We start from the raw sequence: 14,835 nt of genomic DNA, 5'->3' as shown, positions 1-14,835 counted from the left end.
ATAGGCTGACCAGCTTACATCTTTACTAGCGTGGCCGCATAAGTAGTTAACTGAACCATCCACTAGGAAGTGAGATGGAGTACACATACATTTTTATACATATATATATATATATATATATATATATATATATATATATATATATATATATATATATATATATATATATATATATATATATATATATATATATATATATATAATAGTTGTAGCTGAATCATTGTTTGTGTCTTTGGGAGGAATTTGTTTGCTGAGTTGATGCTGTTATCTTGAGCAGATTTATTACCTCTCTCTCTTTGAAGTAACCTTCCCTTATTGGATCCAAGTAAAGTATTACCGAACCTAATTACACTCAGTTGTTTGGTTATTGCAATATTGTGCTACAAGGATGTCTGAACACAGAATGTCAGGTGGGTTTGAAGGTTCACTTGGTCACGGCCATGCAGATGAGCAGGTCATTCTCAGAAGTCCCCAGGGGGGACTGTGCCCATCTGCAGCCTCACTGTGCCCATTTTAAGCTTCACTGTGCCCATTTGCAGCGTCACAGTGCCCATCTGAAGCCTCACTGTGCCCATCTGCATGCCTCATTGTACCCATCTGCATACCTCACTGTGCCCATCTGCATGCCTCATGTACCTTGATCTCCCGCTGTGTCCGCTGTAAAATGTATGTTACATTTTATAAAGAGGATCGGGTCCAAGGTAAGATTTTCTTTAGATCCTCCTTAGAGCAGGGTCCCCATAGATCCCATTTAGAGCAGGGTCCCCATAGATCCCCCTTTAGAGCAGGGTCCCCCATAGATCCCCCTTTAGAGCAGGGTCCCAATAGATCCCCTTTAGAGCAGACCAGGGTCCCCATTGATCCCCTTTAGAGCAGGCCAGGGTCCGCATAGATCCCCCTTTATAGCAGGGTCCCCCATAGATCCCCCTTACATTACAATCCGATTTGTCTAGTGAAGCTATAGGAACCGGACACATACACGATTCACGATGAGGAATCTGGGGGCCGGGGCACTTAGACCGGGCACGGGCAGTTTCAGAGGAGGAAGTTCTATTCTCCTCCTCTTAAGGTCAGGGCCTGGGGGCAAGGCAAGCACCTGATTGGTTGATAGGACGCTGGCGGTCCTACCAACCAGCGGGCAGCAGCGGGCAGTAGCGGGAAGGTGGATCAGTAGATGCTGTGACTGTCAGACAGCATATTCATCTGTCCTGCTCCTCTGACCAACTCCCCACAGTCCAACGCAGAACGGGACCGCTCACAGACACCAGTGTCCATGTACGTACACCTTGCTGATCCCTGACTTCTCCAATGGCTCACAGGAGTGTAGTTATGTTGACATCACACAGATCCAGTCTAGGTTCTGAAAAGATGCATATGGTTGGGATCCGTCCAGAAGCCTGAAACGGCAACTGGCTCAGCCTCTCAACTAACAACTAAGAGCCTGAGTCACTTGCTCCCACCCCCTGCACAGCCCAGAGCTCCAGCGAGCGATGGAGGGCCAGAGCGGAGAGCCAGTGATTTACAGTCACTTGCACTCTGCAGGTTGAAGACAGAGAGCTGAGCAATCAGCTGTGTTTGATCACTCAGTTCTTGGTCTTAGAGGCGGTGGGGGGCAGCTACAGCTGGGATTGATGCTTCAGCCTTCACTTTTATTTATTTTTCTTAATTTGCTATGTATGTTTTTTTTTTCATGTGAGCATATTTTCCTGCGAAATTGTCATCCCAATTTTTACTTCAGTGAGGATGATGAAATATCGTGCTTTTGCTGGTTTTTAAAAGTGCAATGTACATTAAATGGCTTATGGAAGCTTAAATCAACTAACTTGGACCTGATCTTGAGCCATTTAATAGCTTGATTATTTTATATTTTTATTGCAGAAAGAAAAAAAACACAGAGAGGAAGAAAAATTATCTAAAAAAATGTAACAGTGCACAAACAACAATCAAATACACCAAAAAGGAAAATGTACACACACAAAGAACAGTGAGTGGCAAGAATGGTATGGCTGTTTTAAAAATACAAAACTTCACATATTTATAAAGCACATTGATGTGATAACACTGTACACATCTATAAAGTGCAGCAATGCGATTTATAAAGGTGCTTCGGGCTCCAGAGACTTCGGGACTCTGAAGTTGGTGGAGCGCAATAAAAAAAATTAAAAATAAAAAGTTATTTACATGGCAAAAAAGCCAGGAATTTGGAGATATTGCATCTCAGTGAATACTATTACCATTGTCTTGGTCATGGTGGAGAGAGGTGGTATTTTCCCCCAATTCCCAACCCTTCCCCTAGAATATTTTTCTATTAAACATCCTACCTGGCCCATAATTCTTATATTCCTTTACACAAAACTACTGGTAGCTATCTTTTACAGCTTTCATACCCTGTCCCCTTCTTCTCCTTTTTACTGGTTGAACAAATGTTTATTTCTGACACTGGTGATTTTCTTTTTGAGATCGATAGGATTTTCATCGACCCTTGGTCAGATATTTTGATAAGAACACAAGACTTATGCCACGTACACACGATAATTTTTCGGCATGAAAAAACATTTTTTTTCGAACATGTTGCATTTTTTTTACGTCGTTTAAAAAAAAATTGTTTTTTAGGTTGTAAAAAATGATCGTGTGTGGGCTAAAACAACGTTTTAAACCCGCGCATGCTCAGAAGCAAGTTATCAGACGGGAGCGCTCGTTCTGGTAAAACTACCGTTCATAATGGAGTAAGCACATTCATCACGCTGTAACAGACAGAAAAGCGCGAATCGTCTTTTACTAACACGGAATCAGCGAAAGCAGCCCAAAGGCGAATAGAACTTCCCCTTTAGAGTGCCGTCGTACGTGTTGTACGTCACCGCGCTTTTTTCATCATTTTTTAAAAACGATGGTGTGTGGGCAACGTCGTTTTTAATGATGAAGTTGGAAAAACTTCGTTTTTTGGACATGCTGAAAAACAACGTTTTTTTTCATGCCGAAAAATTATCGCGTGTACGCGGCATTACAGATACTAAATGAAGACAATGAGTATTTTAGATACTGTTGGTGTTCATGTCCCTTTATACTTTCCATTCTTATTTGTCTGTAGACAAGTTCCGGGCCTCTCCAGGCCTAATGGTGACCTCCAGAGTGGGTTATGAGGCCTGGTGGGTGCAATGCAAGGTAGTTTAATGGGTGCCAGACACTTCTTGAATGCAAAGAGATTGATTGTCTCTTAAACAGAACTGTGGGAGAGAGGTTTAGGGCCAGGACACCCTTTAGTAGTTAAAATGTTAATTTAGCAGACTCTGAGACTTCTATAGGCAGAACGCCATGCAGGGAAAGGCATCCAGCAAAATACCACATCTGCATGAGTAGGACCGCTGTCTCCTACGACAACAATCCTGAAACAGTTTCTAACAAAGATTGTAATGAACTTATTTACTTCTTCTACAATCTCCTATTGTAGATCTTCACTCAACTGAGCTCCCAGTCTTTCACTAGACTTGCTGATTCACTGCCACTGGATGCTCTGAGCTCTTACAATCTTCTCATTCAGTATCTTCCTCAAGCGTCACCCCTGTCTCCCTGCTGGGTGCCTAGCTTGGCACTCACAGATACTCCTCAAGCGTCACTGCACTAGCATGCATGGTCCCTGGCTTGGCATACTATATTGATCTGCAAGCGTCACCTCCACTGGCTGGGTCCCTGGCTTGACATCTGCTGAAGTTTCCCAATAGGCCTCAGGCTCTGGCCTAGCAGCCCGGAGCAGCACAACACCTCCACCCAGGAAGCCATCAAGGTGGCACATAACCCCGATCACCTGACCTCACCCAAATAAATAGGTTCTCCCAGCAGGCCAAGGGACTTAAGAAAATCCCTGCCCATTGGCTGAGACACCCATTCATTCATAATCTGTCCTTGCAATGCCCTTATCCCTGCAATGTCTTATCTAATGCCACCAGATACCCAGCCAACTAGTGACAGAAGAGAGAAGTGCAGCAATTCCAGAATTAGGGTGAAATCAATTGACCTCCTATCAATTGGCCAAGGATCACTTGGCAAATAAATTTACTAGCAACCCTGCCTAAATATCAGGGTGCTACATGTGTCATTGAGAATTGCGAATGATAATCTTTAGTCCAAAAAAAAATCAATTAGTGCAATCAAATAAAATAGTGTAAATGTGAAAAAATTATATAAGTAGCCACTATCACGAAAAAAAAAAAACAATACAGACATGATATATATCAATATATATGCACACATGTGATCCAGTGCTTAACCATAACTCACCATCATCACCATGCACAAACAATCCATAAATCTTTTAAGTCCATAAAAAAAAAAATAGGTCACTGGAGTAACTAATTAAAGTGGATCCAAAATATAACAATTCAACAACAAGTGCAAAGAAGGTGATGCTCTAAAAAGTGCTCCTGCTCGCCTCCACCAGTATCATAGGCTGCTCACCTCACATTTTGACCCCTGGATTTGAACAAAAAGCAGAATTTCCTCTTTTTGGCAAAATGTATTGTGGTCAATGTGAATTGCTTCCATTAATTACATTTAAAATACATTAATATTTAATTGTTATTCCCTTTAAAGAGGAAGTAACCCCCCCCCCCCCGAAAAACGGGGAAAAAAACAAATCCTGCAAGAAAAAGGCATAATGAGCTAGTATGCATAGCATACTAGCTCATTATGTGGCACCTACCTGAAATCAAAGCCCCCGAAGTGCTCCTCGTTCCCCTCCGCCACCGCCGCCATGTCCCCTCGAGGCTTCTTCCTGTTATCGCTACTCTGGTGCTGTGATTGGCCGCAGCGGCGATGACATCACTCCCGTGCACGGGACCAGCAGATCCCTGCGCATGCGCAGGAATAGTAAGGAAAAAAAATATTGCGCTTATTTAAATGTAAGAAAGCAGCGATCAAAAATAACAATATAACAATATAACAATACCACACCAACAATATGCAAAAAAAAGAGAAAAGATTGCGCTAAAGTGTAAAAATATTGAGTGGAAAAAACACATGAATGTTCAGAATAATAAAAATCATAAATTGATAAGTCCGCCAAAAAAGGCAAATTCTGTGTAAACAGTCTCCCAAGTGTATACAGCAAATCCACACGAGAAAGTGCTTGAAAGGAAAGAACCTCCACCACAGTCAAATAAAGCCTCTTACCGAATGGAGATGATCTCAAAATTATAAGAGATCAAAAACAGCCTGGTAAGAGACAAAGTCCTGTCGTGACGAAACGTAGGGAGGCGGCGTTCTGACGTCACTGCGCATTTTCTCTACCCGAATACGGGCTGTGTGTTCCTAAGCTGGCCGGCTTTTATATGCTCTGCATACTTAAAACTAATTGTAAGTGCAATTTCACTTATTTTTACTGAATAAATTAAGGTTTTACACTATGTGAGCCCCTTTTATTCTTACATACCCTCGGATGGCACATCGGGAGTCTCTTTATCCATACCAAGGATACGGGTTACCAGGTTTCCATCATCTGGCTTTCATATTGGACACCATCGATCCATGTCTCTTACCAGGCTGTTTTTGATCTCTTATAATTTTGAGATCATCTCCATTCGGTAAGAGGCTTTGACTGTGGTGGAGGTTCTTTCCTTTCAAGCACTTTCTCTTGTGGATTTGCTGTATACACTTGGGAGACTGTTTACACAGAATTTGCCTTTTTTTGGCGGACTTATCAATTTATGCTTTTTATTATTCTGAACATTCATGTGTTTTTACCACTCAATATTTTTACACTTTAGCACGATCTTTTCTCTTTTTTTTGCATGCGCAGGAATATGGCATTAACCCCAATTATGCCATTAACAAAAACGGCACGCTTAGTGCACCTGCGCCGTTGTCTACGGCATGCCTGTGCCGTAGACATCGGCACCTGTCATTATTGTTAATATCTCCTTAACCATGTAGGTTTAGGAGATATTTCTTGCACCTACAGGTAAGCCTTAACCTAGGCATATCTGTAGGTGCAAGTTGGTTGTGTGGTTGGGTTTACAACCACTTTAATCACTGTAATATAATTTGTGATTATAAATGCACCTAGTTATCCATAGGTATCTATGTGTGACAACAGGATCAGGACGGTTCCATAGCTCCCAACTGTCCCCGATTTGAAGCAATGTCCCTCTACCTCCTCATTTGTCCCTTATTTTGGTCTGATCTATATAGATGTATGTAAAATGCACTTTTTATATATCAAAAAGTGTTTCTCAGCACTAAACCTTTCATCTGATTTATAAATTGCTGCAGTTGTAAAGTCTAAAAGCCAATATAAAGGAATAGTAGTGGTAAAAAAAAGCACTTGTTTTTTGTACAATTCTCCTTTAAGGGGGCGTGGCAAGGGGTGTGTCCTATGCCTGCATACTTTTGCTGATAGGTGTCCCTCATTCCCATCTTAAAAAGTTGGGAGGTATGCGGTTCCAATCCCCTGTGTGTTCCTTAGATGGTGGATACTCGAGGGAGACTTGGACCCACAAAACTAGACACCAGGTAGGTTGATGTGACACCATGGAGCAGCCTGGCCATTTCTACTTTCTGGTGGAGAGAGCAGGAAAAAGAGGACAAAAACATATAAGGTTTTCCTTTTCTTTTCCAAGGACTGCTGCATTTATAGGTTGTGTTTGGTAAAGCACTTCTCTATTACTGCTACCTAATCTCTAGGGATAGAAGCGTTATTCTCTGATATGGTTTTAATTCACTGACTGGGTCAAAAGAAGGTTACAGGTTTCCCTGGAACATTTATTTATACAGGAATAGATATTTACACATTTATTTTGCCGCTCGCGCTATCTCTATTATAAAGCAACAATTTCCTGCATTACTCAGATTTGTATGCAGTCGATGCCATATATTTGTCAGATGGAGCATCTCATTTCTTTCCTAGTGGACTCCATAATGACACAGTGTTTGTTCTATTAGAGCGCTATTGGTGATATGCGGGCTAAATTGCCTGCATTAAAGAACAAGAAAAATGCATTGTATTATACCAGGTACATCAGTGCACTTTCAACCTCCCATGCCACATCTTTTTCTGAGGTTATTTCCCAATAAAATGATATTAGCTTCCAAGCAGATACAAGCAATCCTGACACCAGTAATGTGAGATTTTTTTTTTTTTTTTTTTTTTTTTTTTTTTTTTTTTTTTTCTTGCCACTTCAGACTTCACCGCAGCGAGAGACTTGCTCATGATTTTATTCATAATTCCGTCTCTACATCTGGTTTAGCATCATTTGTGGTGTATTTCTTATACAAGTTTTTATACTTGTTATTATTTTTATTATATATTTATTTATTTATTTATATTTATTTATTTATTTATTTATTTTTTCTCCGTTTGGGAGACTCTCTTTTGTATTAAGTACGGAATTTTAACAGGTTTTATCCGCGTGACAAAGAGATACCCAGCACCCCTTCTCCCCCCTCCCCGACTAATTCCCCCCTCCTACCCTCCCGCCCTTCCCACACCCCACCCTTGACCATCCCACGACTCCCCTATAAGAATTCATTCCCATTAATTGACAATGTGTTCCTATTCCTCTCTCAGGTTTTCTGCGAACCTCCAGGTCTTTTTAAATTCCAACCAGGGAACCCATATGTCCTTTTCCTCTACCTCGTGTTTAAAACTTCCGTATTTTAATTTCTCTCTCCTATAGGTGTCCTCTACGGAGTCGATCCACTCCCACATTTGCGGGCTTTTCGCGTCTCTCCATTTAAGGGGGATCAATCTTTTCGCTGCGTTCAACAAATGAGGGGTCAGGGAACCCTTATACTCCTTCTCTGGAACCTCCCCTCCATGAAAAAGAACTACCCATGGGTTATCTTCCACTTCTTTTTTTGTTATTACCTTTATCAGGGCCAAGATTTTTTTCCAATAGGCTTTAATTTTCAGGCAGTCCCACCAAAGGTGTGCCATCGTTCCTCTTAACTCACAGCCTCTCCAGCATTTCTCTGACTCACCCCCTCTGAATTTGGCCATTTTATCTGGGGTAGCGTACCACCTCGTCAAACATTTGAAGTTCATCTCGGCAGTTCTTACATCTACTGCCGAGGTGTGAGTCATATTCAAGATTCTTCCTATGGTCGTTTTCCCCCTTGGGACCCCTAAGTCTGTTTCCCAATTTTGGATGTATTTTAGCGTGTCCAACTCTTCCGTTTTCTGCAAGTAATTATAGATTTTAGATATATTTCCTTTTGAGCTTTCGATGCTACACAATTGTTCCAATATAGTGTACTCCTCCTGTGACCTCAAAGGGTGTGATAGGCGTTTGACGAATGACACTAACTGCAAATATCTCCACTCGTCGAGCGCCCTAATTCCAATCCTATATTTAATATCGTGAAGTGTCCTAATTTTACCATCTAGTGTTATATCTTTTAGCTGTGTTCTATTTGTGATCCAATTTCCCCCTACTTCTTTTGTCCCTGGGGTGAAATATTCGTTTTCTTTTAAATCTATAAAGGGTGAATTGAATTCTGTTTTTAATTGTTTGTGAAGTCTATCCCAGATCCTCCATGCATTATGTGTAATTGTGTGTGTTGAAGTGTGTAAAGATCTATATTGTGGTGGATTCCAAATTAATCTCCCTAACTGTGCCCTCGCTAATGTGCATTCAATGTTTATCCATCTTTTGTCCTGGGACTCTTTAGCCCATTCTATAACCCGTGAGAGAACCGAAGCGTTATAATACAATCTGATGTCGGGTACAGCTAATCCTCCCTTTTTCTTGGCCCGTTTTAGAGTTTGAGCAGACACCCTGTGTTTTTTATTATTCCAAATATAGTTCATTATGAGGGAGTTAATTATTTTGATGAATGACGGTGGTAGGTAAATTGGGACCATTTGAAACTTGTATAGAATTTTTGGGATGAGAACCATTTTTACCACATTTATCCTCCCGAACCACGAAATTGGTCTATTATATATGTTTTTAATTTCACTTTTTATTTCGTTGAGTAGGGGGATAAAATTTATTCTATATATTTTCTTGATGGTATTTGCCAGTTTTATTCCCAGGTATTTTATTTCTTTTTGCCATTTGAAATTATATTTCTTCCGCAGATATTGTTCTTCTTCTTTAAGAATGTTAATATTCAGGATCTCCGTCTTTTCTGTATTCATTTTGAAGTTTGATACCTCACCATATTGTTTTAAGGTAGCTATTAACTTCGGGAGGGTGACTCTTGGGCTACTTATATAGAATAGAATATCGTCTGCGAAGGCGGATAATTTGTGCTCATCTTCTCCAACTTCTATTCCATATATTTCTGGATTTTGTCGAACCATTGCAAGCAGGGGCTCCAATGATAAGACAAAAAGAAGGGGGGACAGGGGACAGCCCTGTCTGGTTCCATTTCGCATCTCAAAGGGTGCGGATAAAGATCCGTTGATCTTGATCCTAGCACATGGGTGGAAATAGAGCGTTTTGATCCATTTGATCATCCTTGGGCCTATTCCTATAAATTCTAGTGTTTGTATCAAGAACCCCCAGTCTACCCTGTCAAACGCTTTCTCGGCGTCTACTGACAGGAGTAGACCGGGGGTCCCTCTTTCTTTGATCTGCTCCATGAGAAGAAGTGCCCTAACTCCATTGTCCTTTCCCTCCCTACCAGGTATGAAACCAACCTGGTCCGGGTGGACAATGGCTGTCATTACCCCCTTCATTCGTTCGGCCAGAATTTTTGCATACAGTTTGGTATCTGCATTCAGGAGTGAAATAGGTCGGAACCCTGAACAATTCGTATTGTCCTTTCCCTCTTTTTTAATGACAGTGATCGTAGCTGTTAATGCCTCTCTACTCATCTCATAGTCTAGCCCCAACCCATTGAAATATTGACATAGTCTAGGGACTAAGATGGTACTAAACCTTTGTATGTAGGCAGACGTGAAGCCGTCTGGTCCAGGACTTTTCCCATTGGGAGCATTCCTTAAGACCTCCCTTATTTCCTGCTCGGTTATACTTTCCTCCATTCTTTCTATCTCATGCTCTTCTATCTTCGGTAGATTGGTTTGCTGTAATACTTCCCTGATCTTATCCTTTTTTTCGGCTGGGTCCCTGATCTTCTGTTGGACGTCGTATAGTTTTTCATAATAGCTTCTAAAGGATTCTGCTATTTTGTTTGTCGCATACACTAAGTCCCCATTCCCATTCCTAATTTTTTCGATAAAATTCCTGGTTTTCTTTTTTCTTACCATTCTGGCCAAATTTTTACTAGGTTTATTTCCCCAGACGTATCTTTCTCTCTCTACCCTGTCTATGAAATTCTTGGTTTCTTGCCCGGCAAGGGCTTTGTATTCATCCCTTGTTATAGTTAACTTACGGAGTGTTTCCCTCTTATGGCCCTGTAATTTATGTTCCTGTTCCAGCCTATATATCTCCTCTTTTAATGTTTTTAGTTTACTCATTCTTGTTTTATTTTTCTTTGCCCCCTCAGCAATAAAAATCCCTCTTATATACGCTTTATGGGCGTCCCACAGGGTTGCTCCTGTGATTCCCTCCTTGTCATTCTCCTGGAAATACCATTCCAGTTCTTTCTGTACTCTCTCGACCACATCCTCGTCCCTCAACAGACCTTCATCCAATCTCCATTCAGGAGGTATGCATTTTTGTATGGATGTACTTATTTTCATGGTTATAGGGGCGTGGTCTGATAGCGTTATGATCTCACAACTTGCTTCGACCACCCTCTCCAAAAGTCTATGATCTACGAGGATGTAGTCGATCCTCGAGTACGTCCCATGCACATGGGAAAAAAACGTATAGTCTCTTGTCTTGGGGTTGAGGATTCGCCAGACATCCACCATTTGGTTTTGTATCATTTGTTTTTTCAGTAGCTTAAGGTGCTCACCGTTATTCCCCTGAGCATGGGACGTACTGTCGAGGCTCGGGCACATGCAAAAGTTAAAGTCCCCCATTAACACCACATGTCCCTTTTCAAAATCTTTTAATTTTCTGAGTATTTTACTAATATATTTAGCCGAGTTCACATTGGGTGCGTATACATTTGCCAGAGTGTAGTCCTCCTCTCCTAGTTTTATTTTCAAGAACAAGAACCTCCCTTCCGGATCGTTCAATCTGTCCACCACTGTGTATCTAACTCCTCTTGCAAATCCTATGGCGACCCCCCGAGATCTCGATGAGACTGTGTCTCCATAATACCAGACGGGATAATCAGATGAATATAGCTTGATATTAGACTCTAAGGTAATATGGGTCTCTTGTAGGTAGACTATGTCTACTTTATACTGCGTAAGTTCGGCAAGAATTTTATATCTCTTAATATGGGAGTTTAATCCTTTTACATTATATGATAAGAACTTAATATCTGCCATTTATCTCTCTTTTTTTTTTTTTTTTTTTTTTTTGCGTTTGGGAAGAATTCCTGTGGAGTCGTGCAGATGGTCCCCCTCCCGTTACCCCCCCTTCCCCCACCTCCCATTTCCCTCCCCCCCTTCCCCCCCTCCCCAACCCCCCCTCCCTCCCTCCCCCTCCCTGGCCCACTCTTGGCCTGGGAGCCGCTGGTAGAAGACTCCTCGCCTTCATCCTTGGCTCCTCTTTCGTGGTGGTGTTCGGGGCTCTCCCTTGGCTCCCCACTCCCTCCCCACCCCCCCCCCCCCCTCACCGTCCCGCCTCTCAAAGTTCCATGCTAGTAGAGCCCATCTATTCCACCCAATCAGGGAGTTCAGGAATTGTTAATTCCATTTTAAGGCAGAATACGTTCAGTTCCTCCGGGTACCTAAGTCGTGCTGTTTTGCCCCCCTTTATACCTATGAGGCACGCCGGGAATCCCCATTGGTACTTAATATTTTGTGACCGCATCAGCTCCAAGAGGGGTTTCAAGCATCTCCTCCTTGCCAGTGTTTCTTTTGCCAGATCGGAAAATATTTGTAAGTCAGTGTCTCTAAATCTCAGGGGGGGTTTTCCCCTAAGCCTGCTCCATATTTCTGCTTTATCGATGTAATTCCTGAACCTCACGACCACATCCCTTGGGCCGTATCTTTCCATCTGTTGGGGGTTCCCCACTCGGTGCACTCTCTCAATCTTAAGGGGCTTAGATTCTACCGATCTCTCTAGCAGAGGGTTAAAAATTGTGTTCATGATGCTTCTAAGGTCTTCATCCTTTTGTTCTGTCAACCCTCTGATTCTAAGGTTCTGTCGCCTATTGCGATTCTCCTGGTCCTCAATCCTATATGCCGCCAATCTCTGATTTTCAGTCAGAGCCTTTACTTGCTTTTTCAGGGAGTTTATTTCCTGATCCTGCTCCTCTATTCTCTTTTCCGTCTCTTCCACTCTTTCACGAAGCCCTCCAAGGTCTATTCTTACCTTGTTAATTTCTGTCCTTATGATATTTTCCATGACATTTTCCATCCTCAACAGCATTGCGTTCATCTCTGCCTTTGTGGGGGGCTGTGTATCTTGGGTTAATTCCTCTGCATTATTTTGCTCTTGCTCTTGCTCACCTTCTAATGTCGTTTCACCTCTAGAGCTCTCCTCACTGCCTGTTCCTACCCCTTTTTTTTTTTCAGTTTTCTTCTTGTCAGTTTTTTTTTTTACGAGTCCTGGGCTTTTAAGGCTCCCTTCCTGCGTCATGTATTGCTGTATGGAGCTGTTCCCCGAATTATTCTTAGTTGGTTTTGTAGTGCCACCCCTCGTTGATCTATTCATTTTATTGAGGGGTCGAATTCTCTTCCCCAGTTTGAAAATGTTTTTTTTTTTTTTTTTTTTATTTTGTTTTTATGTAATTAGCGCCCTTATCGGTTCCAAATTTTTCTTCACCGATGGATACTTCTATCCTCCCTTAACTACTTCTTGTGCCCTGAAAGAATATTTTATTAAAGAGAGGGCCACGGGCAGACGAGAGCCCCGAACTAAAGAAAAGAGGTAAGGGGCTGATCGACACAAGAGAAGACGTTTGCTGCTGTAAGCAGAGTTACTTGGGCTACCAGCTTTCCTTCTTATAAGGTGAGAACTTTCAGTATTTTTGCTGAATTATCTCTTGTGTTTCATCAGCCCAAAACGTCCTAATTGTTCCAGCGAACAAGGTAAACACTTTATGTCAGGAAGGGTCTAAGTGATCTTTCCCCTATTCCTCAATCATCAAAACTGGGATTTTACCAGCTTCACGCATTCACATATGCGTTTTATACCGATGACAGTTCTGATAAATTAATATATTTTTGACCGCTTCATTAACACCACAAACCGGCCGGGGCCGGACAGAGCAGTTCAGTAGAGGCTATAATGGCAGTAAAGGCAGCAACAACAGGAGCCAAATTCATAGATAAATCCCAGGCTAATCAAGCAGTGTAGAGATATTTCAACAGGTGGGGGGCTCAAATAAACCGGCTATCATTCCCCTCAAATTTTCCTTCAATAACTTCACCTTGTCCCGGTGCGAATTATGAATTAAGATATGTTTTCAATAACGTTTTATATTCATATTCCCTTCATATGCCGCAAACAGAGACTTCTTAGCCAGTAAAAAAGATAGTTCTTTACCATCTTTACACAGAAGAGTGCCTTATTGTGTAAAGATATCAGAACTTCATAAGAGCAGTGTCATAGCAAAACGGGAGGGGGGGGATCACGGGGGGGGGGGGACCCGCTCAGACTCGGCTCTACGGAGCGCCTCACCAGTCCCTTTGGTTTTCCTCCTGGGACGCTGCCCGGTGGCGTCTCTCTGATGAGCTTCTGCAGACCCAGCACTGCATATTTCCTCTCAGGCTGCTGACCCCCAGTGCTAGGCATACGGTGGCTTCAGTCCTCCGGCGCAGCGTGTCCAGCTGGAGCCCGTTCACCGGCGCCTCTCAGGTAAAGATCCCCTGAGTATGTCTGCGCTCGGGCAGGGATGGGGCACCCGCTCGCTCCTCGCAGGTCCCGGCCTCTCACGCTGTAGACTGCGGGGCCACGAGCGGTGCTGACGGAGACTTGGAGCGGCGTGTATCTCCTGCCGCCATGGAGCCGTCCGGCACCTCCCACCTCACTCACGTCACGTCCTCCGCATTACGTGTCCGTCCTGTGTAGTAATGTGAGATTTAACGTTTGCACATTTACCTCCACCAGCTACACCATTGAAGTGGACTTATCAAGTGATGGAGCACTTAACCACTTGAATCCCCGAGCTTCTTTCTCCCTGAAGCCCCTTGAATCCCAGATTGTTTTTTTAGTCTCGGATCTGTACATTATAATTTATAGTCTACCCTAATGTACTTTTTTAGACAGATAGGGCTTTAATTTGTTAGAACATGTGGACACATACATTTTTATGTCCTTGGTTTTTATTGCAAATGAATGGTAAAAGATTAGTAAAAAAAAAAAACTTTTCCTGTAGTTTTACCCAACCCATAGCTGTGCACAGCCTATTGCTTTAGTGTGCACCTCAAAGCTCAAACACATGTATGTGTGTGCATATGTATAGATACTGATGGTGTCAGTAGTTTTTATTTTTATTTTATCCTTTATTATTTTTTACAATTACATTTTTTTTTACTTTTCTTTTTTACAATTTTTTCAGGAGCTCCGTTAGAGGGCTTTGGTGAAATATCATAGGTACGCCGGTGTAGGAAAGTTACGTCGGTCGGAGGAAGCCTATTTTCAGGCGTATCTAGTTCTATGAGCACGGCGCATAGATACAATGGCGCACATTTACACTTGCGCGGCGTATCTGTAGATACGTCGGCGTAAGTGCTACGTGAATCCGGGCCAACATGTTTGTTATTTTTATTAAAAAAAATGCGAACCTTTACAACCACTTTAAGAGAGTTTTATTCCATTTTCGACACTACATTGTGATGCACACAAGGGTAAAAAAAAAAAGATTGTG

General features: G+C 42.2%; 1 long non-coding RNA gene across 1 annotated transcript in view; it reads right to left on the bottom strand.

The window, feature by feature from the left end:
- The window catches only part of LOC120928746, a 32,309-nt gene extending 27,536 nt beyond the window's left edge, over positions 1–4,773 (bottom strand). The window contains exon 1 of the long non-coding RNA XR_005747309.1: positions 4,697–4,773. This is a non-coding gene — a long non-coding RNA (uncharacterized LOC120928746). The remainder of the gene's footprint in view (positions 1–4,696) is intronic.
- Positions 4,774–14,835: the final 10,062 nt, after the last annotated feature.

The sequence above is a fragment of the Rana temporaria genome, chromosome 1, assembly GCF_905171775.1.
Source record: "Rana temporaria chromosome 1, aRanTem1.1, whole genome shotgun sequence".
NCBI classification, from domain to species: Eukaryota; Metazoa; Chordata; class Amphibia; order Anura; family Ranidae; genus Rana; species Rana temporaria.
The sequence above is the reverse complement of the archived record's forward strand: the minus strand, read 5'-3'. Positions and strand labels throughout refer to the sequence as shown.